The sequence below is a fragment of the Tenrec ecaudatus genome, chromosome 1, assembly GCF_050624435.1.
Source record: "Tenrec ecaudatus isolate mTenEca1 chromosome 1, mTenEca1.hap1, whole genome shotgun sequence".
In the NCBI taxonomy this organism is placed as follows: Eukaryota; Metazoa; Chordata; class Mammalia; order Afrosoricida; family Tenrecidae; genus Tenrec; species Tenrec ecaudatus.
Window position 1 is genome coordinate 257,403,279 of NC_134530.1, and position 26,628 is coordinate 257,429,906.

The following is a 26,628-nucleotide window of genomic DNA, read 5'->3' on the forward strand; positions in this document are numbered from 1 at the left end:
CTAACAAGCATCTTGGCTGTACTGTTTCCAGGACAGATTTGTTTATTCTTTTAGCAGTCCAGGGTACATTCAGCATTTTTCTCCAGCACCATAGTTCAAATACATCTATTCTTCTTAGGTCATCCTTATTCAGTGTTTGCCTCTCACATGCATGTGAGGTGACTGGAAATGCCAAGACTTGGGTTAGGTTCATCTTGGTCCTCACACTGACCTCCTTGCTTTTCAACACTTTAAGGAAGACTTATGCAGCAGAGTTGCCCAGTGCAATACATCCTTTTGACCTCTGGACTGCTGCTTCCATGAACATTGATTGTGGGGTCAAGGAAGGTGAAATTCTCAACAACTTCAATATTTTATGCATTTATCATGATGTTCCCTGTTGTTTCAGTAATGAGGATTTGATTTTTCATAACATCAAGTTGTAATCCCTATTGAAGGCTGCAGTAGCTGCTTTTCATGAGCAAGTACTTCAAGTTCTCTTCACTCGCAGCAAACAAGATTTTGTCATCTGCATAGTGCAGGTTAACTGTTAATAAGCCTTCCTCCAATCTTGACGCTCTGATTATTTACTCATCCTACAGACTGAGTGAGTGCGGTGAAAAGCTCAAATTGCTGATGCATACCTGACGTTAAGCAATCCAGTAGTCTCTTGTTCTGTTTACACAACTGCCTCTGGATCCGCGTGTATAGTAACCATTTATGTTGTTTAAAAAACATATATGCATTGAATAAGTTGCTGGTCCTACAAAGTTCTATCATGTGATCCCTGGTGTCATGTTCATCATAAAGGGCATACGGCGTAGTCGGTGAAGCACTGAGATACTAATTGAAAGGTAGGTGGTTCAAACCCATGATTGCTCCATGAGAGAAAGATGAGGCTGTCTGTTTCTATAACAGCTTACAGTTTCAGAAACCCTGTGGGACAATTCATACTTCGCCCTGCAGCGTTGTTCAAAGTCAGCATTGACGTAACTGGCAGTGGTGAACTCCTTTGTTTCCAACTTTAACATTTAATTACTAGTAATTATTAATACACCTTGATTGTATGTTTGATCAATTTCAGATTGTAGACGTTAATGAGGATCTTCACTTTCCTCATCTTTGGTTCACTGATTCTGAGGATGTTGACCTTTGTGTCTTCTATTTAATTTTTGATGACTTCCAATTTTCTTCACTTCCTATTTTGTACTTTCTACACCCTGGTTCTCAATGAATATTTGTGACTGATTCTTCTTATGTTGCGTCATACCCCATCAGCAAGTGAAGGTCCCAAGAGCTCCATTCACATGTGCCTTGCTTAGAGGAGACAGCTCTTCCCCAGTCACAGTTTAAGTGTCTTTATAACCTGTGGTGAAATGGTTATACGTTGGGCTGCAGTCTGTAAAGTCAGCAGATCGATACCACAAGCCACTCTGAGGGAAAAGGATGAAGCGTTCTACTTGCATAAACAGTTACAGTCTGGGAAGCTCAACAGGGCAGTTTCACCCTGTGTTCAAGGGTCACTAAGAGTCAGCATTGACCCAATGGCAGTGTGTTTTTGTTTGCTATCTTACTTCCCAAAGGTCTCGTGTTCAGCTGCTACATCAAACAATGTTCTGCTATTTATAAGGTTTTCAGTGGTTAATTTTCAGAAATGGACTGCCTCTTTCTTTCTAGTCTATCTTAGTCTGGAAGCTTTCCTTTGAAACTTTCCCACCAAGGGTGATCCCCGCTGGTATTTGAAATGCTGGTGGCATAGCTTCCAGCATCACAGGGACATGCGCTGCACCACTGTACAGCCAACCCACAGATGAGCTGGGGGAGCTCCTCTTTACAACTGGTGGTCTCTCCCGATGCAGAAGAAAAGACAAAGAAGGAAAATTCAAGACTAATACCTTGTATGAGGGAGTGTTGAACAGTTCATGAACTGTTAGCTTTCAGAAATTCCAATTTTCCAGGAACTTTTGGACACACCCTCCTATACCATGTCCTTTACTCTTATGAAATGCTACATAGCCAAAACCCAAACCCATTGCCGGCAAGTCCATTCTGACTCATAGCAACACTGCAAAGACATATAAGTACTGCCCTAGAAAGTGTTCAAGGGTGTAGATTTTTACAAAAGCAAGCTATCTCATCTTTCTCCTGCTGAGCACCTGATGTGTTTGAACCACTACCTTTTTTGGTTAGCAGCCGAGTGCTTTAATCACTGTGATACAAGCTTATGGGATATGGCAGCACCCTATCTAAGACTAAATACAGTGGGCTTTCCAGGTGATTCTTACAGATGGCTAGTGTATATTTCTTGTAAAACCAGAAATGAAATTCTTAACAACAGTGGCAACTCATAGACTGCTGAAATGGTTGCAGCTATGACTTTAATTAGTAAACCGAACCAAGAAGTCTCCTCCCAGACCAAGGCTCAGGCCAGCTGTAGAATATAATTAATGACACAAATCCATCTTATTATATCTCCAGCAATGCCCCAAATAGTAGAGACAGCCATGTTCTTCAGGTCTAGAGCCATTTCCATTCTTCTTTGGTTGTGCTCAGATTCACAAACAGATTCATTTACCTAAAGAAAAAAAATGGGGTCATGGTAGAAAGACATTTAGTAGCACTTTCCAAATTGGGAACTGCCGAGACACCAAAGTCAACCAGCTATGTATTAGCTGGAGCCAATCTGCAGCTTTCAAAGGGGAATGTGCTGAGAAAAGCAGCCTAACAGACCTCTAGCAAATGCTCATCAGACTCCTAATTCTGTGTGTTCCTAGGCTTCACGGGTTGTCATAGGCCAGCAGTTCTTTGCTGCCATTAAGATGTCTGGGACAAACTCAGTGTCGACAACTACCGGGGACTTCTTGAAACAGGAAAACAGGGAGACTCAATTATCTCCACCACAATGAATGCCATGCTATATTTTCTCCCACGTCATTTCTAATTATAGAAACAGAGCATAGCTTAGTCCCTTCTGTAAGACACTTAATAAGTTTGGGGTAATCTTATTTTTTTTTCACACAAAGGCCTCAGGGTCATCTCCAGAGGCCAAATCAAAATGGCTTGCTTATTTTTCCTCTTCAAAGCAGAGTTCACTTTCTTGAAATACTTGGAAATTCACTAGCATGTGGTAGAGTATATGCATTCTGAGACTTATTTAATTTGTTTATATTAGACAGTAATGTGACTATTATATGCATAAACTAGCAAGGAGTCTTTTGAGGAATAGTATTAAATCATTTTCAAGCCATCTCACACCCCCCCATTGCATATAGAATCAATGTCCCTTCCCTCCCCCAGAGGAGCCCTGGTGGTGCCAGGGTTAAACTCTTGCTTTCTTGCCAAAGGTCAGGGGCCAGGAGCCTCCGGGCGCTCTGTGGAAGAAAGATGTGCTGGTCTGTTTCTGTGAAGATGGAAACGGGGAAACTCTGTGGGGGCAATTCTCCATCCTACGGGGTTGCCATGACTCAGATTCTACTCAAAGGCAATGGGTTTGGTTTGGGTTTAACTTCCAAGTTAGATCTAAGGTGTGAGTCTGCCCACTTCTATCTCTGTGTTGTGGGAAGTGTGAATGATTAGAGCTAAAGCAGGATATATAGGAAGGAATTTCAAACTACCAACCTAGTGAGGAATTCTTAGAAGTTGAGTTCTTCTAAGCTAGCCGTTGGGCCAAGGGTTGAGCCCCTGCATGGGTACACACTGCTTAAGATAGAGTTTTGAATTGGTTCGTTTTGGTTCAGTGCCATGGGGCTCTTGTAACACTGGATTGTGATTCAGTATATCTGGGCTGGAAAGACAAATTCTCAGCAGGCGGGGCTAACCCTGGTTAAAATAAGATGCTGTCGCATGTTGCCATTTATCCAAATAGGCCACAGCTGTCCAATTTCAGGCAGCATGCTAGGATCACCTGTCTTAAACAGGCTGGGGCAAGTTAATGAGTCCAGTTAACTGTAGACTACTAAAACACAGGTTCTCCCTTAGTCATTTGAAGGGAAGGTCTACATCAGTACTGAGTTTTAATGGACACTCCAGTGTGTTCAGGGCTGGGCGGCTGGTTTCAGATGCCTGGAAGGAAAGGGGGAGTTAGGTGCAGAGGGAGGGAGGAAGGGAGAAGAGGGCAAGGAAAAAAAGATACAATATCTAGGAAGTGGTAGACAGATGAAGCCAATTTAATTTTGAAATATGTTCATCTCAGGAAGGGTAGATTTATAAATACCCACCCACTGCAAGTCAGCCTGTGGGTACCAGACATTTTTGGTGAGCCACCGTAACATTTTATTGTTTGGTCTGCTTGCATATTTTAATTAACAGATTGCCCCGCACTTCTCTTTTCTCCCGCGGTGGCAAAAGCTGCCCCATTCACTTTCTTTCACTGCCACTCTGGGCAATGGAGGGTGCCCGCTCTCTCAAGACAAGGGAAGGGGGGGAGGGGTACTGAAGCGGGCTCTGGCGCAGCCTCTGTGCTGTGAAATGTCGGGTGCTGTGCCCACCCTCCTGCTCCTTCCTTCTCACTCTTGTGTTCCTAACTAGCCCTTCCCTGCCCTGTGAATGTTGAAAAGAAGGAAGAAAAGGAGTTGAAGTTTGAGACACCAAAACGTGCTCCTTGATGGATGCTTGAAGCAAATGGAAGGCAACTGGAGATGATACTGGTGCTAATGGCTGAAAATGGGCCTGGGGATTTCCTCTGAGCCCCCCTGCACATCCCCACATAGATCGTCAAGGTACAAAGAGTACCTGATACCTTTGCTGACTCAAGGCAGGGAATTTGATTGACTTACTGAGTGACTGACTGACTGACTGACTGACTGACTGACTGGGTGATATATAAAATATGGGACTTACCAGTGGATTTGCCATAGATAAACAAAATGACTGAAAGGCTCTTAAATTCCAAATGAGAGTCGACTATAGCCTAGGCACTTGGATCACTTGCAGACAGCCACGTGCTCTGGCCCTAAAACATCTCCTCTTCCTCCCCAAACACAAGGAAGGAAGTATCAGTCCACAGCATCGTTCTCTCATAGTCCCACCAGGTTGCTATGACTTGGAAATGAATCTGTAGCAATGAGTTTGACTTGACTCAGTGTGGCATGGCTTGTGGTTTGGTTTGGTTTGGTTTTACCGGAACAAAAGCAATCTCAGTTCTTTAAGTCTCAATTCCTAGCTTGAAAGTGTGATATTTTGGCTTTTGGTATCCACACAGAAATGCCACGACAGCCTGCCTCAGCACCAGTGAGCCCCATCTACACACGGATACACACACACACCCATCTTCTGTAAGCCTTCTGGTCACATACCTGAATATGGAAAAGTGGCATACATTAAAAATAGGAATCTTAAAAGAAGTACTCTTTTCCGTTTGGCAGAATGAAATTCTTTCACAGAAGGAGAGGGCCAAGTTTGACCTGACTCTGAGGTTTTACAACTGAGATATTCGTCCTTGAAAAGGCATTTTTATAATGGAAATGTTGACACCACCTTAGCTGCCCTGCCTCCGATGGCATCACTGTATGATCCCACTGGCGACCGGGGCCACGCTCCGAGAACACTGGCAGCATTGTGTGCTCTGCAGAGTGCTGAAGGGCTGAGGAGGGGAAGTGCTTGGCAGTGATATCAGAGTGAGGGAAATGCTTTAACATAAAAAATACACCTTATATGCATGACTCATTCATTCAACTCCAGGGAGTTTCTAAAATGAATACTTAGATTGAAGTCACATCGAATTGGTAGGCTTGACCATGTAAGAGTAAATTAAATGGAAACAATGGCTTTTGTCTGCCCTTCCAGACTATCTGACCTGAGTCTGGAATGATAAAATGATGGCCCAGTTCGCAGTATTCTCTTTCATGAACCAATCACTCCACTAGAAAGTAACATACTTTTGAATATTAGACGATTTTGTTAGACGCTGTGGCTCCAAACAAGGGACCCTGGTGGTGCTGTGGGTTAAGCGTCGACTCACTAGCCACAAGGTCAGCCGCTCAAGTCCATCAGCTCGTCTGTGTGAACAATGAAGGCTCCATGCGCCTATACAACTGTCTCGTCCCATAAACCGGGAGGAGCAGGGCCCCTTTGTCCAGTACAGTCCATATGAGTCAGTGTGACTTGAAGGCAATGGGTTCATAGTTCCAAACATAGTAGATACAGAAAGATTGAATTTCCCCCTGTCATGCACTGAAGTCTCTCTACTTTCTAAGATAATGGGTGCACACATGCACATGTGTAATACTGAGATCGTGTGTTAGAAACAAAAACAAATGCCACTTTGTTCTCAGTGTGGGAAATACTGCCCACCTTGAGTGCTTTCAAGAAGATTCTACGTACATCTGGTGCAAAGGAACAAAATGGAACTGAGTATTTTCCTAGAGAACCTCACTCCATTTCCCCCTTTTTTCACAGGAAGCGTAGAGATAAGAACATTCTATAAGTTAGGACACACTTCAAGAATGAGGTCTACTATCTTCCTTCCCTCCCATAAGCTCAGAGGCGCAAAGAACCACAACATACCTTTCGAGTAGCCGATGAAAAGGGAAAGAAAATGAGATGGAGTAAAATACACTGGTGAATTAGCAAAGCAAGAACCATGAGGACGCATCTTTTTAACAAAGGGAAGCGCTTACGGAAAACACAAGTAGCGTGTTCCTTTGAAAGCTTTTTCTGTCCCACACGGGCAGAAAATCTATCCCGGTATCTAGAAATAGAAAGAGTAATGAAGTCGCTCCATATGTATCTTGACTTTTATTGATGAGTTTAGTCATTAGGTGAGAGGCTTGTTTTGTTATGGACATTTTACTTGAAAGAGTTTGACCTAAGGGAAGCACTAGGAAAGTTAAATTATTATTTGAACTTCAAATTCTTATCATGCCTCCTGTATGTTTGCATCCAGATTGTGTTTTCATGCGAAACACATCCCGACGGGCATCTGGGCCTGTGGTTTGGGTGGAAATGAGGGAGTGAGTTGTCATCTGCAGTGGCTTCCACACACTGCCTGTAAGGCCGAGGTGGTTGGAGGGACAGTGTCCTCTAAGCGACGGATTCCAGGGCAGTCACTGTGATGGCAGAACAGTCATCCCAGCTAATCCGGAAGCCTGTGTTCCACGTTCTGGGCCCTCGAGTGCGGCTCACGCCCTCAGCCTCCTCTGTGTGAACTGCAAGTGACAGCGACCGTGGTGTGGTCTGACTCAGAAATGGCACCAGTCGCGCTAGAACATGAATGTGCATGTTACCTGGCACATCTCCTGAGCAGCCTGTTGCGTTTCTCTTGTTTGAAATAGAAGTGGCTTGTTATAAATAAAAAGCAGAGGAGGCTGCTGGGAGGCAGGGGCCTGTGGTTTAGACAGCTGACAGAGCACACTCACCTCTGCCTGCCATGAGAGGCACGCAATGTTCTGTGGGTGGCTCCCGGTTTCAGCTCCCTTTTTAATGACTACTTTGAAAAGTACAGTGTTCGGGAGAAAGGAACGGGGTCAGAGAAAGTTCCCTCTCCCTGTAGTGTCGATAATTACTTCCTTATTAAACACCAACAGAAAGGAGCGATTGCTCTTGAATTAACTCCGACTTGGGGTGACCCCAGTGTGTGGCAGAGTAGAACTGGGCTCCGTAGGGCTATCGCTGGTGAATTTCAGGGGCGCAGCTTGCCAGCCCTGTCTTCTGTGGTGCCTCTTGAGTAGATTCGAACCTGGCTTGCAGCCCACTGCTTACTTAAGCAGCCATTCCCACTTCCTCATTTGGGGAGCCTGTATCCCAGAACGGAAAACGCATTCCCCTTATTAAGTGCCTACATCTTCCCTTCAGAGGGGGTCTATACTGCATAGTATGCTTGTCAAACAATCTGAAAGCAACACAGACAAAAAGGGAATTCTTGCCTCGGAGGTTCTAAATTTAATAAAGTCGTTTATTTGCAGGGCACCCCTTTCAGATGAGCACTTTATTATTGTTGACCATATCAGTTACCTCCAAAGCCAAAGAGGGTTAAATGTTTCAGTGACATCCACAAACACCCCGAACACATTTCCTGTCGCAATAAAATATGTATCTCCTCAGCCTGACAAGCACAACTCTCCGCATTCCTAAAAATTGAAAGGATGGAAGGCGGCCTGATTACAGCTTATGATTTGGCCGGTCCCTTCCATTGTTTGGAATAAACACCAGTTCTCTAACTCTCTAACCCAGGCTGCCTTGTGTTCCATTCTTCTTTCTTTACATTTCTCTAATTTGTAAGTGGGAGCATGTGATTGATGGAACATCCCCTTGCACGACCCCTCCAGTTAATCTCCACAAGTCCTTAACCTTGAGCAGCGTGCTCAATGCAGCCTCTGCTTTTGTTTATAGTCTGTTATCCATGGGATTGGTGTGCTGTGTAATGAAGCACTAAAGATCTCCTAGCGTCGGATCAACTTGGGTGTTCTGCGGTTTGCATGGTGGTGGTTCGGCCTAATTCCCACAGCAGAGCAGGAATTAGAGGAGCATCATAAAGAACAAAAGTTGGCGGCTGCCAGCTGAGCACAGCCTCCCTGCGAACAGGTTGGTAATAGCGGTGTTTCTAACAGGGAGGGTAATGACACGTAAGTGAGGTTGGTCTTCGTGAGCAGTTGCAGGTCTGGATCCAATAATGTATCATTTACCACGTCTGGAATAGATCGCTGGGCGGAATTAAGTGAACTCTTACCCTGCTGCGAGCTTTTTTGCCGTGTGCTCTGTGCTTATTAGCCCCCTAGCCCCTGGTTTGACCCTGTTCCCTTTTTAAATTAATGCATCTCCAATTCCCTAATCTAGACTTTTTTTTTAATCTCGTGTTTCTTTGTTTCCACCCAATTTGAGGAAATAGCTGAGGAGTTTTCAACTGTTTACCCAGAGGCAAAATTAACAGGTGCATGTGGGGTTATTGTGAGTCTCATCAAATACACTGGGGGCCTGGCCCACTTCCAGCTCCACAAAACAAGCCCGCATTGTAAATTAATTGAAAACTGACGAAGATAAAAGCGTTATTTAGAGGCCAAGATAAAAGATTTATTGTATGCACACAGAAGAGCCTCACTGCAACCTGTATTTTGACACCTCTGTCCATTGTAATGAATTTCTAATGAGCAGAATGTGCATAATGGGAACTGAAGCTGACACCACAAAGTGCCCAGCTTGGAACACAGTCTGGCCACACATTGCCGTGTGATGGCAGCGTGGCACAAGGAAGAAATTAGTCAGAAATGGGGCCATCTGTTGGCTGCCCGTGTTTGCCTTCACTTGAAGATATTTCTGGGAGCCTGCTTGGGTGTCTATGAGGAGACTCATTCTAAGGAAAATGCACCAGGGGAAATAGGAAGTCTCTGATTGGAACACGGAAGGATCCACTACACTACATAGAAACAAATGGCATTTCACACACATTTTACACACAGTGGGTACTAAAGCTCTTTGAAGCCCAACTTCCAAGTTGTGAAAAATAAACGTCACATTTAGCAGAGAACATCACATTTTCCGAGCAATTCGAGCTACCCAAAAAGGGTTTTGAAACTTTCTCTGTTAGAAAAAGAGAGAAGGGATTGCGAGACTGTGTCAAAATATCACCAGTGGTGCTGCTGTTTGAGATAAAGTGACCGAGGCTTCTGTGTGAGCTGATGGTTCTCAGGACAGAAGAGAGTAATTCTTATACTGCGGTCTTTTTAGATGGAAGAGGTTAGAATAAAGATTTAGGAAAATCTAATTTGGGAAAAAGATACAGCAAAAATAACTTAGAGTTTTGCTGGATTATTTTTTACAATGAAAAAGGTTTATTCCGTCATCAATGTCACAACTCTTTTAAAGGTTTCTTCTCTCTCAACTTCTGGCTTCTTGCCTCTTGCCTTTGCTTCTTTCCCATTTGTTTCTTCTTATTCTTTTATCGGCAAACCTCTGTGGCCCTGGCTACCTAAATTTCTGGCCAGTTTCAAGGTATAGCTCACCCACCAGGGCCACAAACTGATAGGTCACAGTCACTTCATTGGCGTATTAGACTATGCTCACTTCATTTGCGTGAATATATTGACCAATCCCACAAGATGTGTAAAATAAACCAATCATGAGACAGGTTGCAGCATGCCAGCCAACAGCCATGGTATACAGCTTACCCAAGAATTGTCAATCAACCTGAACAAAGGTAGCAGACCCTCCAGGGGTAGGAAACTAGGCCAAAGATAAGTCCTCAGGACATAGATGAGGGTGGGGGGGAGAGGGGCTGGGGATCTCTCAGGCTGTTTTTGCAAAGATCCAAAGCAAAGGGCCACATAAAGGAAGGCATGTTCCCAGGGATGCTTACTCAATCTTTGTTTAACAATTTAATGCATGAATGAATAAAAAGCACAGGAAGAAAGAGACACACTTAAGAGGTAAGACTAACAACAAAGCCCATATGGAGGAAGCACACCAGCCTTTGTGACCATGAGGTGTCGAAGGGATCAAGTATGAGGCATCAAAGAACAAAGAATCACATCATTGTAAATGAGGGGGAGTGCAGAGTGGAGACCCAAAGCCCATCTGTAGGCAACTGGACACCCCCTTACTGAAGGGTTGCGGGAGATGAGCCAGTCAAGGTGCAGGGTAGCAACAATGAAACACACAACTTTCCTCTAGTTCTTAAATGCCTCCTCCCCTCACTATCATGATCCCAATTCTACCTTACAAATCTGACTAGACCAGAGAATGTGCATTGGTACAGCTGGGAACTGGAAACACAGGGAATCCAGGACAGATGACCCCTTCAGGACCACTGGTGAGAGTGGCGATATCTGGAGGGTGGAGGGAGGGTGGAGTGGAAAGGGGGAATCGATTACAAGGATCTACATATAACCTCATCCCTGGGGAATGGACAACAGAAAAGTGGGTGAAGGGAGACGTCGGACAGTGTAAAATATGACAAAATAATAATAATTTATGAAATATGAAGGGTTCATGAGGGAGGGGGCAGTGGGGAGGGAGGGGGAAAATGAGCTGATACCAAGGTCTCAAGTAGAAAGCAAATGTTTTGAGATGATGGTGGCAACAAATGTTCACATGTGCTTGACACAATGGATGGATGTATAAATTGTGATAAGAATTGTAGGAGCCCCCAAGAAAATGATTTTTTTTTTAAAGAGTTAAGACTACAAAGGTCTAGACTAGGGATTCTCAACCAGGGATGATTTGCCCCATATGAGACATTCGGCAATGTTTGGACACACTTCAGATTGTTAAATGGTTTGGGAGGACTCAAGGCCAGGAAAGCTGATCTGCATCCTGCAACACATGGGACAGGCCCCAATAGCCAACAGTGCTTCGGCCCCAAATGCCAATAATCTCACGGCTGCCAAACACTGTTCTAGTCAAAGAGATATATGTACATGCCGGCACTCAAGTGAGCTTCTTTTCCTCTGTCAGTAGCTCACATAGGTCTGCAGCATACTTGTTGCTCATTCTCCTGCTCATAAAGCCTACCCAGAGACTGCACACTCTCCTGCTCAGCCCAGGCCATCTTGGTCTACCAGGAGTCTGGTCAGTACAGATCAGAGTTTAGCCCTGTTTCACAGAGAGGTTTCCTAGTTAGAAAGTATAGGATTCATCAACTGATTAATACTGGGGGCCAAGGAAAAGAATGAATCTAGGGTGACCCTAAGTTCTAAGCCAAACAGGGGACATGTGCTGCAGTCTTTGGAGAAGAAACAAATGAGTTAAGACACGCCCTATAGAAAAATAACCCAGCACACACTGACAACCTCAACATGGATGTCTTCTGGTTGACAACCAGGTGGAAAGATTGAACAGATACAGGAAACATGGGCAAAATACTGGGGGTACAGACTTAGATTTGAAAGCTAGAAGTTGTAGCATTTAAGACCATAATAAGATGGACTGACCTGGATTCTGCTCATTTTTTATTTTTGGGGTAAGAATTTCCAAGAATGGAAATTTCAACTTCCAGAACTCAAAATGGACTGTTTTCCCAATGAAACCTATATAAGCATGCTTATTAAATTGGATTGGGCATTCAGGAATTATTTCACCTGGTTTTGCCCCCTGCAGCTTCGCCATGATTAGGAGTCCGTAGGTGATGCAAACAGGTAAGGCGGAAAAGTGAGGGGCTGGAGTCCACACAGAGGTGCATTGGACGCAAATTCACAATTCCCCTCGGGTGCACGAGGGGCCACCGTGAGTCAGAACCAACTCTCCAGCAATTGGGCTTTTGTTTGTTTCTGAGTTTTCACTATTAACAGGACTCTTCTCCATTTTAACACATGTTTTTTATTTATTTTGCCAAAGACTTTGCCCTCTAAAATCAGTAGAAAGGAAATGGATACGTTTCCCACATCCTAGAAGATATGTGTATGATACCTGTTCTGAACATTTTAACTGTTAGCTCAGTTGTTGTACTGTGGCTTTGAAGCAAATGGACATCGCTTCTTGCCCTGTCTCTGTGAGACAAAGGCAGAGGTTTGCAATGTAGGTTTCAAAGAATGTAGAAGATTCCTCTCTTCTTGGGTTCCCATGCCCTCCAAACCGTTTTCCTCTCTCTTCCAGACTCAGAGGTAGTATACTGTTTCCATGACATATGGACAGGAGTCTATTCATTTTGTTTTTATAAACTGTGACTCATTGTCCCCATCATTGCTGTAATCTGGTGGCATAGTGGTGCTGAGTTGGTCCAAAACCACAGGAAGTTAGAAATTACCAGCCACTCAGAAGAAGAAAGATGAGGTTTTCTATTCCTACAGAGAGTTGCAGTCTCAGAAAGTCCCAGTTTCACCTACACCCTGCCCTATAGGGTCACTGTGAGTTGGAATAGACTCAACGACACTGAATTTGAGTTTTGAGTTGAGAATTTTAGAAATAAGGGGAGCTATCGCACCACAATATTAGCCCCCTACCCTGACCCTCTCCCCATATTATAGAGGAACCAAGCATAGGGACTTCCCTTGCACTCACACATTGCAAATCTGTGTTTCCAAGCTACTCCATCATGTTATCTCCATGAATATAGCTGTGAGAATCATAATGTTTAAAAGACAGGTGCCTGTGAACGAATTAACATTAGAGTCACATTATCAGTTCTCAATTATGTTAGACACCTGTTTAATGGTTATAAACAATGAAATGGTTGACCAGTAAACAGATGACCGACCGACCCACGTATTATTCTACAATAATCTTCCATCTGCATTTTCTGTGAGAGGTATGGTTTTCTGTGTGAATATATCTGTCATGTGTGTGTAGGAATAGCTACTTTTCATCACTGATAAACATTGCAAAGATCATTTAGATAATTTTTCTTCCTCTAAAAGCATACATGCAATCTTGAGAATGGGATAATAAACTATGTATATTAAACCCATACACTTTCTGCTATTAACTCAGTCTGATGTAATTCCCTTATTTTACTTTTAATGTACATAGAAATCCTTAGAGTCAGATGATGACTGTGACAAATTATCTTAATCTCTGATGTAAAATGCTATGTGATGGGAATACAGTTGTATTTTTGCCACTATTTCAGATGTTTTTACTTTTCACCTGTAACCAGAATCCCATTTCATATTCAGTGTAAATGAGGAAAACATTTTTGTTGTTGTTTTGATTTTTTAAATCATTTTATTGGGGGTTCATACAACTCTTATCACAATCCATACATCCTTCCATTATGTCAAGCACATTTTTACATATGTTGCCATCATCATTCTCAAAACATTTGCTTTCTACTTGAGCCCTTGGCATCAGTTCCTCATTTTTTTCTTCCTTCCTCGTTCCCCCCTTCCCCATGAAACCTTGATTAATTTATAAATTATTATTATTTTGTCATATCTTACACCATCCGACATCTCTCTTCAACTACTTCTCCGCTGTCTGCCCCCAGGGTGGAGGTTATATGTGGATCCTTGTAATAGGTTCCCCCTTTCTCCCTCACCTTCCCTTCACCCTCCCACTATCACCACTGTCCGGAGGGGTTCATCTGTCCTGGATTCCCTGTGTTTCCAATTCCTAGCTGTACACATTCAAGTTTAACAAAACTTACTTAATGGCCCAGTCAAACTAAAGATTTGTTCTGAGGCCAAATTTCCATTTTTTTATGTTTAAAATTTGTTGTTGTTGTTTTTCAAATTTCAATTTCTTTGGAAGGGTACCATTGACTTTAATCATTATCTAGTCACATTCGCAGCTATTACCCTAAATAAAGGTTACCTGTGAGAAAAACCAGGTTATTAAAAGTAGGTGCTTAGATCCAGGCCCAGGGTTATTTTGAAATCTATGTTCCTGCATGAATGCCACTAAGTGTGTCTGTACAGATATAACAGACACAGCTTGCACTGTCATCTCTGACAGTGGTTCCCACATGGACAAGTTAGTGTCGTTGCTCAAATGGACTAACCTTGCTCACCCATCTCTTCTGAGATCGTCTTCCCTCGTTCACATAAACTCACCCCTAACATCCCTGGCTCATCTTTTGAGCTGCTCTTCAAGAGCCACGTGCTCTAGGCAGCCCTCCTTGAGTTAAGCTAAACTGTTGCTCAAGGAGCCCTGGTAGCGTAGGGGTTAGGAGTTGAGCTGTTAAATTCAAGGTCGGTAGAAAGAGGAAACTTTCTTCTCTCCTAAGTTACAGTCTCAGAAACCCACAGGGGCAGTTTCACCCTATCCTATAGCGTCACAATGAATTGGAATCCCCTCAGTGGAACTGAGCTTGACTTTTGGGGGAAACTATTGTTCAGTTTTAGGATGATTTAAAACTAAAGTCAAACCTGTTGGCATTGACTAGATTCCAACTGAAAGCACCCCTCTACAGGGTTTCTAAGATTCTAAAACCTCTGTAAGTGCAGGTAGCTTCGTTTTCTCCCATAGATTGATGGCTGGTTTTCACCTGGACTTTATCCTTAGCACCATCAAGGCACATAAAAAGCTTTAGAGGATTTTTTTAAATTAAGATTTAAATCTTCAGGACATTAGTTTCAGGGCTCATGCTCCCTCCCTTTCTCCAAAAATCAAGAAATGATTAGCATTCAAAATTCTTTTTTTGAATCTTCCCCCTGTGATCAGGATTCTTCTATAGAATCTTTTATCTTCAGTTTCATCAGTAATGGTAGCCTGATGCCATCCGGTTCTTCTGGTAGCATGGCAAAGGAGGTAGTTGTTCGGTTTTATTATTTGAGAAAATCTACTTGATCACTTTCTTTTGTTTCATTTTATTTTGCTGGGAAAACTGTCTTTATTAGAGTGAGCCAAGGTTACAGGAGACTACAGCATTGGCATTGGGCCCCTTCTTCGTGCCAAAAGGAGGCACAACGTTGACGAAGCGCTGATTGTAATACACCCACCATGTGGCCCAGCCACATATCTATTTCTGTTTAGCTTCCTTGGAGCCTGACCCCCCACATTCTCAGCACAATCCAAGACTTTTCCTCCATGCCTTTGGCCAACTTCTCCAGAGTGGTCAAGGCCTCCAACCCACAATGGCCCAGCATGGCCTCCTTCAGGTGCACAATCTGATCTTCTAGGACGATGTCTTCCAGTGACGCTATATGTTCCTTGATATGGGTGACTGTCTTCTAGTGGGTCACTTAGAAGGTGTGCAGCTCCTGGGTCCAAACAAGGGTCAGCATAATGGCCACTAAAATGTGCCTCTGCGACCACAAAGACAAAGGTAGTTCTGAGAACAAGTTCATCTACGTGGCGGGGTTGCTTACCTTTTATTGGGGTAAGATATCAAACTAGGAAAAATATAAGATATACACTCACTTGCATTCACACCCCAGCCCTGCCGCGTGCCACCGGTGGACTTTGAGGATAAAAACTCATAGCCAGCTGAATTGTTGTGAGAATTAAGTCTGATAGTGTTTGTACAGCTCCTAGCACACAGTACCTAGCATGTAGTAGTTAATATCGTTAAGTGTTGCTGTTAGTATTATGACTTGAACTCCCACAGGAGAAAGAGGAGGCTTTCTGCTCCCATAAAGGTGTGCAGCCTCAGAAACCCACTGGGGCTGTTCTGCTCTGTCCAATAAGGTCTGTATGAGGCGGAATGGACTTGAAGGCAGGGAGTGAGAATGATATTGAGAGTATGCTTGTACTAAACAAGCTGAGGGGTAAGGGGCGGATGGTGTGTAAAAGTCAGCTAGTAGAATGCAGGCCATCACACATCACCAGCATTTCAAGTAGGTTGGGAAGGGGTGATGGCATCAATCCAGTGCCCCATTCTTTGTTTGAACCAGGACTCCTGTACCACCCCAACCCTGGTTGTTGTATTGTTTTCACATCGGAACCACACATTGATGTAGGTTCTCTTGTAACATAGGAGTTCAGAGACTCAGAGGATTGACAGATATCTCAGAGCCTTCAAAAACTTAGTGGAAAGATTCTATTATCTTTTCATTCCATTTTCCCAAAACTTTTTGGAAGCCCCCTGGCACTTCTCCCATGGCTTGGTTGTGAGTGGACCTGCTTGCTCTAGACTGCCCCTTGGTCCAGACAGCAGCCTAAGACCATGGTGTATGGCTCTGAACCTGTGTCTTCCATTACCTACTACCAATTAGAACACAACCACATAGGTGTTGTTGTCAACTTCCCTCAGGTTGACCCCCAACTCATGGCACCATCCTCACAATCAGGTAGTGATCAGACTGTGTTTCTTCCAAGGGTTTTCATGGGCTGCTTGTTAGAAGTACCTCTCCAGGCTGTTCTTCCTAGCTTGTGTTAATGTGGAAGCTGTGCTGAAGTCTAGTCAGCATCATAGCAAGACACAAGCCTCCGGTGACACATGGGTGGTATCTACATATGAAGTTCATTGGCCCGGATTTGACCCCAGGTCTCCTGCATGAAAGGCAAGAATTGTCCCACTGATTGTCCAATGCCCCTCAACCTCATAGCCAGACTTGATATTTTCTTATTAAAAACATGCACTCCAAGCTTCTGTATCTTACTGCAACCTTTTAAGGCAAGGAGTATTCGCCTCAAAAAAATTAGGATATTTTTAGTTTCAAGTAACAGAAAACGTGAACCAAATTTGTCTTAGCTGTAATGAGACATACTGGCTCACATGACCTAGAGCCCAGAGGTGGGCTGGGTTTGGCTGCAGCTGTCTCTGCTCTCTGCTACCCACATACTGGTCCCCATCATGGCTAAAGGCCACCTGCTTATAGCAACTGGGGCCACATTCATCTTCATCTGCAGAAACCAGTGGCTTTCCATGGCTTTGCCAGTGTTCCCAGCACCCATTTCCTCACATGTGATTGGCTAGAGTTGGGTCCTCTACTCCCTTAGGAGCCATTTGCTCAAAGGTGGAATTGCTCAAAGGGCCTAGACTAGGGCTGTTGTCAGCCTCCCCTGAGGGACAGAGGGGAAGAATGAAGACCCAAACCAAAAGGAAGACGGGAGTGCGCATGCACCCTGGCCCTTCATACCACTGCCGAAGGCTTCTGAGGGAGGGTTTGTCTGCGCTGAGTTGTGGAGAATAAGTTGAGTCAGGAAAAGAGGAAGAGGAAGAGAGGACAAGTAGATGGAGCAGCATCTGTAAAAGTTCACAGTGTGAAATGCCATGAGCTTTGGGGGGAAGCTTAAGGAAGTGACCGTAGAGATTGGAAGTCAGATGCTCTGAACCTGAGGAAGAGTCATACCTGTGTGCATAATGCCCAATCTTGAAGACTATTTCCAAATACAGGACTCTCTGGACCAGATGTGAGGGACCGTCTGCACTAAGACGACAGAAGGAAAATGAAGAGGAAGTGATGTTGAGAGAAACATTTCAGAGCCAGGGTTGCAGGCTTCCTAACCTGTGGGATACAAGGGGGTGAGGAGACAGACAACATCAAGTGGTAGATGTACGATAATCCAACCCATTTGATGGGACTTCAGAAAGTTCATGGGAAAATTCCATTATCTTTTGATTTCATTTTGCCACAAGCTTTTTGGAGTTCTCTGGTGTACCGACCTCATTGTGCCCTTTTCTTTTCATGTATGCGTCTCTATGTGCTTTCTTTCTCACTCACTTACACACAGATCATATCTGCCTGGATCAGTAAAAGAACATTTCTTTGACAGTGAAATCACAAGCAAAATACTTATTGTTAATTTAGCCTCGTCTCTAGCCTAAGATTACTAGTCTCCCCTCTCCCACTTTTTGAAAAAAACACACTATAAAATTAATGAAATTGGTTTAAGATGCAAATAACTCACTACCATTGAATCAATTCTGATGCATAATGGCCCTGTAGGATAGAGTAGAACTGCCCCCTGTGGGTGTCTGACACGGTAACTCTTTATAGATGTAGAAAGCCTCATGTTTCTCCCAGGGAGTGACTGGTGGTTTCGAACTGTTGACCTTGCAGTTAACAGGCCAACGTGTAACCACTACACCACAGGGCTTCTGCGACAGCAGATAGAGGGCTCTTTCTTTCTTTCATTCTCTTTTTTAGAATGATGGTATCCATGTAGCCATGGCACTAATCTTTAATAAAAATCAATCACTTCAAAGCCTCAGCATTTGGGTGTCTTGGGAATGTACTCATGTTGGGTTCCATGCGAGTTTCTTTATGCAGTTAGAGGGTGCATACTCTTTACCGGTCTCACGTTTCTTACAAATGACTGAGATATGCTTAGCTACTCTCTTCCTTGGGTGAAGTTCACCTTTGAGCGAAGACCAGATTTAAAACAAGTAATGCCTTGAAATGTTTTGGGATGTTCAAGTGCCTGGGTTTTGTAAGAGGGCGTCTATTTAATCTTTAGCACTTCTAGCACTTTAGCACTCCTTAAAGATAAATGGCCATGACTTATCGGCCTTATTCTTTTACTACTTAGGATCTTTTTACAGCATTCTGCTCAGACATTAGTTAGCAAAGCTTAAAGAAAATTCTTGAACATTTGGAGTTATATAGCTTGGTCAGTCTCTGCTACCTAAATCCTGCACATTGTTTGTCTGCTGAGGCCACGCTTGGGAAAGAAATTTGACTCATAAAGTTTAAGTTTGCATTCTTTATTTTCCCTGGTGCTGGGCATCCAGTGTAGCTGAACTGGGCAACAGTCTGCCCTCGCGTATGCAAAGTAGATGGGTGGCACTTAGACAGCCAGAAGGGCATTTTTTGAGTCGCACACGGGACCACCCAGTACCACAGTTCTACAGAGGTTGGAAGCCCAGCTGATTTACTTGCCGGTTTTGGCTCCTCACAAAAAACAGGCTTCTGCATCAGCTGGACATAAAAGCACAGAGGCCCCCACTCAGTGATCTACTTGGAAGTACAGCTAACCCGGACTTTGGTTTCCTTAAGTAGCCAAAAACTAGCATCTGGCCCTAATTTAGACTCCACTCACGGGCTCCCCACCAGCAGCAAATACTTCTCTTGTGCTCTGTCCTCTCCCCTTCTGATGGGGAGGGGGGCGGAGTGAGGTGCTGGTGATACACGCAGGCTCTGACTCTTGTACCTCCAGTAACATTCTTCATTGTACTTGCACCCATCAAGTTGACATTTCCAGTTGGCTTGTTTGCCTTGGTAATACTGTTGTTATGACTACCATCCTTATTTCATAGCCACTCAAAAGTCGTTACCGAGAGCTCATCCCAGATCAGGCATAAGGAGGGTGGTCTGATGGGACCTCGCATCAGCCACAATCAATGGGCAGCAAGGTCATTCATGAAAGGACCACCTGAGGCATATCCTCCAGGCATGAGGTCTTACGGAGTCTCAGTAGGACATCATTGGCTTTATCTTTTTAATGTTATGATTGCTTAGTGAAGGCGTGTATTTCTAAAATGTTAGCACTGAGAATACTTCCCTCATGATCTTGGGAGCATTTGTTTTGTGTATTAGATGGCATTGTGGGGTGTTGCTTGTGGTGGCATTGGCTCCGACTCATGGCGACTTATCTGATGTAGTACAGAATGAGATGTCCAGTCCTGGGCCGTCCTCACAATCATTGGTAAGTTTGAGTCCACGGGCAGTTATGGTGTCAAACCCAGCCCCTGGACGTTTCCTTTGCCTTCTGTGGCCTTCCCTTTCACTCAGCACGCTGTCCCTCTCTAGCAGTCCCTGCTGGTGACATGTCCAAAGTCATTTGGTTGAAGCCTTGCACAATAGGGCTTTTTCCATGTCTAATGTTCCAAAGTGGATCTTCAGGCCTTTCTTCCTAGTCTGTTTTAATCGGAACGTTCTGCTGAAACTTTACTACCACTAATGATGCTGCTTATATTTGAAAGACTGGTGACGTCGCTTACAACATCATCATAACACATAAGCCATGACAGTCCATTGAAATGTGCAGATGGTGCATGAGATGCCTTGGGAGTTTGAAAGAGAGTAGAGAAAAATGCAGCTCCTGCCCTCAGAGGGCCTACACGAGGAATCAGCTTCCTGAGAAACTGGGGGGAGTCTTAATTTTTAAAAATTTAAAGAGTGCTTCCCAAATCAGGCCCCAGTAAAACTGGTTTAAAATAAAAACAGTTCTCAAAATACTCCTTTCATGATTTTACGCTAACGACTAAATCAGTTCTAAAAACACCGCACAAAGATGCTTGCCAGGACCAAAGAGCCATCGATCTCCCACAGAACCCCTTTGATAGGCCCACTCATCAGGCTGACATCTGAGTAAATAGGCCACCCTGCTCCTTGGAAAGGCAGCTTCTAGCAACAAGTGCTTTCAGCTTGGCCTGACAGAGCTCACTGGGGGACCACGGACTCTATTTCCAGTTCTAGGGTGAAAGTGGCAGCCGCAGTTGGAGTAGCACATCTGACTCAGGATTGCCCAGAATGGCCCAGATGATGGGCCTGAGATATACATGAAGGGATAATTGTACACAACCAGTTTAAAAGCTGGTAAATATTTAAGGGTCAGGGGTTAAATGTCAAAGCCACAGCACCTTGGCTCAGCTCCATAAAGTATCAAGAATGACTGCTAATTAAATCCAGGGTATATTTCACCAAAGGGAAATAAATTTGACAGCTAACAACCAATACTGGATTACCACCTTACAGAGGTTAGGGATCATGCTAGTAATTGTAGGTGGTTTACAGTTTTTCAACCCGGTCACCATTGCGAGGATGATTGCTTACACTTAGAGATTACCGCACTCAAAAAAAGTTAACTCTTGTGAGCAAGGAACTAAGTATTACCAAAAGGCGTATGTGTTTGGATCCTCTGGCTGAGTTGGGGGTGAGCCCTCACCTGTGGCTCTTGGAGAGCAGATCGTGAAAACAAATATAGTCAATGACATGCTCCCCGTTGTTTTCCTGAGTGGAGACTTGTGACTGTGACTAGTAAGTACCAGCCAGTGTTATCACCAACTCTGAAATTACATTAATTAGATTACAAAACCAGTACAGCAAATTGAAGGCAGGGAGGGGGGAAAAAATCAGCTGAAGGTCTAATGGTATCTTTCCTCGGGGAGCCCGGTGGTTACATCCAGGCGGTACAGCAGTCTACTGAGGCTCGGCATTCTTCGCTGCGTATGTAATTTGGACGCTACTCCACATGCCCCACCTCAAGCAAAGCTGTTTACCTTAAGAGGAGCTAGACCTTGTGAGCACTAAGCAAACAGAGTAATTGTAATATTTTAATAGCTATGTTTACACGCAGATCTTGAGATTATTTCTACATTAGGTGATTTATAGGGCTATATTAAGTAAATCACACTTGGACTGCTGCTCCCAGGGATGAGTCACCAAATACTGCCGTTTCCCCTTCTCCTTTCAGAATGTCTGTCATTCTCTGTACAGCTCTGCGGACTAACAAGAAGTCACCCTATTAGAATTAGTGGTGCACCTTGCTTGGGTGCTTGATTTCGATTGCTCTAGCTAGAGGAAAATTGTCTAGCTTAAAACTTCACAGAGATAGTTTTTTTGTCAGGAAGGGGAAGAAACAAAAAAGCCAAAACCATTATAGAAAACCCCAGTCATCACTAATTCCCCCGGCTTCTGCAGGCTGAACTAATTACTGCATAATCTTTACTTGAGGTATTGGTTAAATCAATTAAGTCGTTAGGAGTAATTTCAATAATGCTAGTGTTTGAGAGAGCGACATGGCAAACATGATTCCCTTTAATTAGACTTTTAAATTCAGACCCTTATCCACCTCTGGAACCAAGCTCCCTATTTTGAATCTCTCCGTATTCACTTGGTTGTAGGGGGAATTTTTTTAATATGTCTGGCTCTAAGTAATTAGTTTGCAAATTTGTAATGTGAGATTTTGTAGGAGCTGAGTTGGGTAAAGAGAGTAAAAGCCTCCTCCCTTTTAATTTTATTAGCTTTTCCTGTGTCTGGAGACGTCCTGCAATGATGGAACATTCCTTTAAGTTCAACTTGTGGGAGGTTTGTACCCAGGGCATAAAATGCCTCCAGACAGGTACCTGCCACTGACCTTCATGTGCCTTTTGCCCTTTAGCAGAAAAGCAATGCCTTGCTTGCCCAGTCTCACCAAGCAGGCTGAAGCTGCGTGGGGCCTGACTCTGCCCCCCAGCCTCCCCTCCCCTCCCGCCTGCTTCCCTTCCTCCCCCGGGGCTGCAGGCAGCTCTTCCTCTCAGAGCCGAGAGGCTGGTGGGGATCCTGTCCAGACCTGTGGGAAAGGCCAGCGGAGCCCCAGCTATTAATACTCACTTAGAGAGGAACTCCCAACAGGAAGACGTCTCAGCCCAAAAGAAGATCGCACCTTCATCTTAACTCTTTGGTTGCTACAACATGAAATCCAACGAGTGAAGTCTTTGCATTTCACATACCAACGTTCTTTCTAGAAAATAAACTAAAACACTGCCATTGAGTCAATTCTGACTCTTAGCAACCCTAGTTAGGGTTTCTGAGACTGTAAATATTTACAGGAGCAGACGACCTCTCTTTCTCCTGCAAAAGAGTCCTAATTCAGACTTTTCTCCCATGGAGACTTTTCTAGTAACTTCTTAACCAGAGGGGGAAATGTTAATCACACTGCATTCCTTGTGGACAATCCTGGCTAGGGACTGGAATTTGAATACCGAATAAAATGCGAATAAAATGTGATTTCTGTAGAGTTTTCCATTCTTCAAGGGCTGAATGTGCCTAATTTTTGATATTTTGCTAACTTGCTATACGTTACAAAAAAGCTGTGTCGCCTCCATCAGGAAAGAGCAGCGTCACCACCATCCTTCTGTAAATGCTGAGGACTCTCCACGTTCGCGACATTCAATCATAGTAAACATTTAAGAAGCTTGAGCGCTCCCAGATTTATTGTAGCATCTAAACATGTGGGAAACACAAATGGATCCAATGCCTTTTCCCCAAGGCACAATATTTCTACACGTTTGAGGGCAATTTAAACTTTATTTTAAAAATATTACAATGACACATTGGAGCAGTCTGAAAATTTAAACCTTGTAGGGACATAATTGCAAGAGTTAGCGGAAATTGAACAAATGAAATATAAAGACTTCCATTTCCTGTATATGAATTTTTAGCCTTTTCCCAAACTCTCTCTATTGTAAACTTGAAACAAAGTCTTATCAGCAAGTACCATAGAGTAGCAGCTGGATACCATTAAATCCCTCTGTCCAAGCTATTCTTCTTCATTACCTTTTTCCTGACAGCTCTTACTTTGCACGGAAAATGTAACTTTATGATAGAGATTTATGCAACTCAGGTGTCTTCTTGTTCAGAATGAAAGCTTGGCTGCAGAAGAATGAAAGGTTTACAAGGAAAGCTTGCTTGAGGAGGAAAAGGAGACATCTACCACATTCAGGGAAGAAGCAAACGTTAGCGAGACCCCTTTACCAAGCACTTTCACGCAGCAGTCCTTCCCTGTATAATCGATACTTCTCTGCAGACTGAAAGAGTGCATGCGTTTCCTTTCACTACTTCACAGTTTTACCTGAAAATACAAAACACCCTGCAAATGATTTACATATTTTGTGAAATTTCGAGCTCGCCTTGACTGAGCAGCTTCACAGAAACTTTACTCTGTGCTGAGTTTGTGCCTTAACCACAGTGGAGGAACAATCAAGATGCCCTTCTCAGGGCAGGGCAGTGGGCAGTGGCTCTTAAGCTCTTAGTGGTATCGTGTTCAGCAATCTATGCGCAAATAGCCTGACCTCTACTGGGTTCTACACTAGGAAAAGCTGAACAGAGATGTAGGCATTTTTCTTCAATGAAACAATAGAAACTGTGGGCAAAGAAGCTTGAAATCATTGTCTTCCAGGTGGCACTTGGGTGTCAAACACTGTGTTAAAAAATAATGCAAGTTAAAAAATCAGCCTAATGACTCAGGTAGACATTAAACTGGTATCCTCTTGTTGAAAAAAAAATGTTACTGAAGCGATATCTTTAAAAGTTTTATTTAAGAAGGACCTTTAAAAAATACACAACTCAGTTACGAGGAGCCCATTCTGACTTATAGAGACCCTATAGGACAGAGTAGAATGGCTCCTTCCTAATGAGTCACCTACTATGCCAAAATTATTAAAATTTCAGAGTGACCTTCTCTTTTTTTGTTTCGATTTTTGTGCCCTGGTGATGTATTGGGTCATGCATTGGGCTGCTAACTGCAAAGTCAGCAGTTCGACTCCAACATCCGCTCTATGGGAGAAAGAAGAGGCTTTCCATAAAGATTCACAGGCCCGGGAACCCTAGGAAGCAGTTCAACGCTGTCTTTTAGTCACTGTGAGTCAGAAGCAAATCGATGGCTGTAGGTTTGGTTTGTGAGTTTTTATGTCATATGGTTTTCTGTCAGAGCTGGGGGGAAAATGCCCATAAATTTGGCATAACAAACCTGCACGCCCCCAAGAACGAAGTTTTCATCTCAGGAATTCCTGCCCACGGTTCCAAAGACTGAGCATATAAGAGTATAATTCCTTAGAGCTTGGCTTCAGCAGAAAGCCATGCTCCACCCCCACTGGTTTGCCCCTGTGTGTTCCTCGCTTACCTGGGTTCTCATACCCTTCAGGCAATTTCTACATTCCCAACCGATACTGGAAGTGGATTGCCGTGTCCCTTGCACGTTTCCAGGGCCTGATACACCATTTAGCACGTCCACAGAAAAGGTAAACCCATTGCCACTGCGTTGATTCCAACGCACGATGATCCTAGGAGAAGGAGCAGTACCTTGTAATCTGATTTCCAAAGCCGCACACTCTTACGGAAGCAGATTGCCCCAACTCTGTCCAGCAGAGAGGCGGTGGGTTTGAACTGGCAAGCTTTCAGTTAGCAGCTGATGGCGTAACCGCTTACCTTCCCTTCCTGTCTCTGCCCTACCTATGTGTCACAGTTTCTCCTTCTTCTTCTCTTATTCAGGAGAATATGCATACCTGGAGAGCTTTCATTTTTCTGATATGCAAGAGGATACCTTGTATTGGGGTGTTCGGGATGTGGAGATAGGGTCACTTATATCTTGGGAAGTGCTCTGTTGTTATCTCATCATGCTTCTCAACAATTCTGTCAAATGGAAAAATGATCTCTCATACATGTAGGAAGAAACAGATTTTTTTCTTTCTTTCAGTCTTCTTCATTTTCTTTCTTTTTAACCAGCTTACCCAGAAGCATCTACATTCCTGCACCCCTCACTCAGACACCAGCCCCACACTGCCATGCTCTGGGCCATCCTGAGCCATGTGTAGGCTATATAAGCTCTGGTGGGCACTCAAGTAATTTGGAAAATTTCCTCCATCCTCCAACTTTCATGTGGCACCTAGTAAGCACCAATATCTAGGTGTATCACAGGAGCTTCCCAGGAAACACATGGGCTAATATAACATTAAAAACAAGATACAGCATCACATGACATACCCATTACCCATTGAGCCAATTCTGACTCGGGATTTTGAAGACCATGTAAATTTCAATAGGCGCCAACAGCCTCCTCCTTCTCCCATGGAGTGGCTGGAGAGGGCGAACTGGAGATGCAGCGAGCAGTCCAGTGCTTGCCTCACCGTGTCACCAGGGCCCTGCTTACACGAGGTGGGTAACAGATTTTGAAATTTTGTATCAAACTTGAGGACCAAAAACGAAACCCAAGTGATCAGGTATACTAATAGCCATGGGAACCAAATCAGGGAAAATTTAAGTCTAAAACCACTCTTCCGTTTCTTTTTCTCTTTTCTTTCTTCCTTCCTTCCTCCTTTCCTTTTTTATCAGGGAAGTAAGGGGAATGGGATGGAAGGAGCCTATGCTCATCAATAGAGAATGTATATCTAAATGCTAAGACATAGTTGTATATTACTATACACCTGTCTGCAGTTTGAATACAGCTGTAGGAAAGAGCATGAAGCATTCTCCACCAACTCCAGTGGAAATACCTCTAACGTGCACCAAGTTCAAAAGGTGGGTGAGGGATGGCTATGCCTGATTTGGGGGGTCAGAGGGACGCACAGACAGGTGGACAGGAGCTGGACTGGAGACTATTCAAGATATGTCTTCGTAACTTCTGGAAGTTTGACCATGTGAATGTAATACCTCCTATTGAAACACGGAGGTAGTTAGTCTAAGGCAAATGCCGAGAGAGCACATCTGTTCGAGGTGACCAGGCTTGAGGGGAAGCAGACGGCCCTCATCTGAAGCAGTGTCAATTTCCCATTTGGAGCGATGAGAAACATTTGAAAACGATCGTGGTAATGGCTGCACAACCTGGTGAATGGAATCGTGTCACTGAGTTGCATGCTTGTAAATGACGAAAGTAGCACATTTTTTTATTATATGTATTTTACCACACATTTTTAAAAAA

The 26,628-nt window shown here is 43.8% G+C and overlaps 1 protein-coding gene and 1 pseudogene across 1 annotated transcript in view; one reads left to right on the forward strand and one right to left on the reverse strand.

Moving 5' to 3' along the window:
• GMDS (GDP-mannose 4,6-dehydratase) overlaps positions 1–26,628 on the forward strand; it is a 685,335-nt gene that overhangs the window by 380,254 nt on the left and 278,453 nt on the right. The window lies entirely within an intron of this gene.
• LOC142429768 (ubiquitin-like protein FUBI) lies at positions 15,179–15,569 on the reverse strand (annotated as a pseudogene).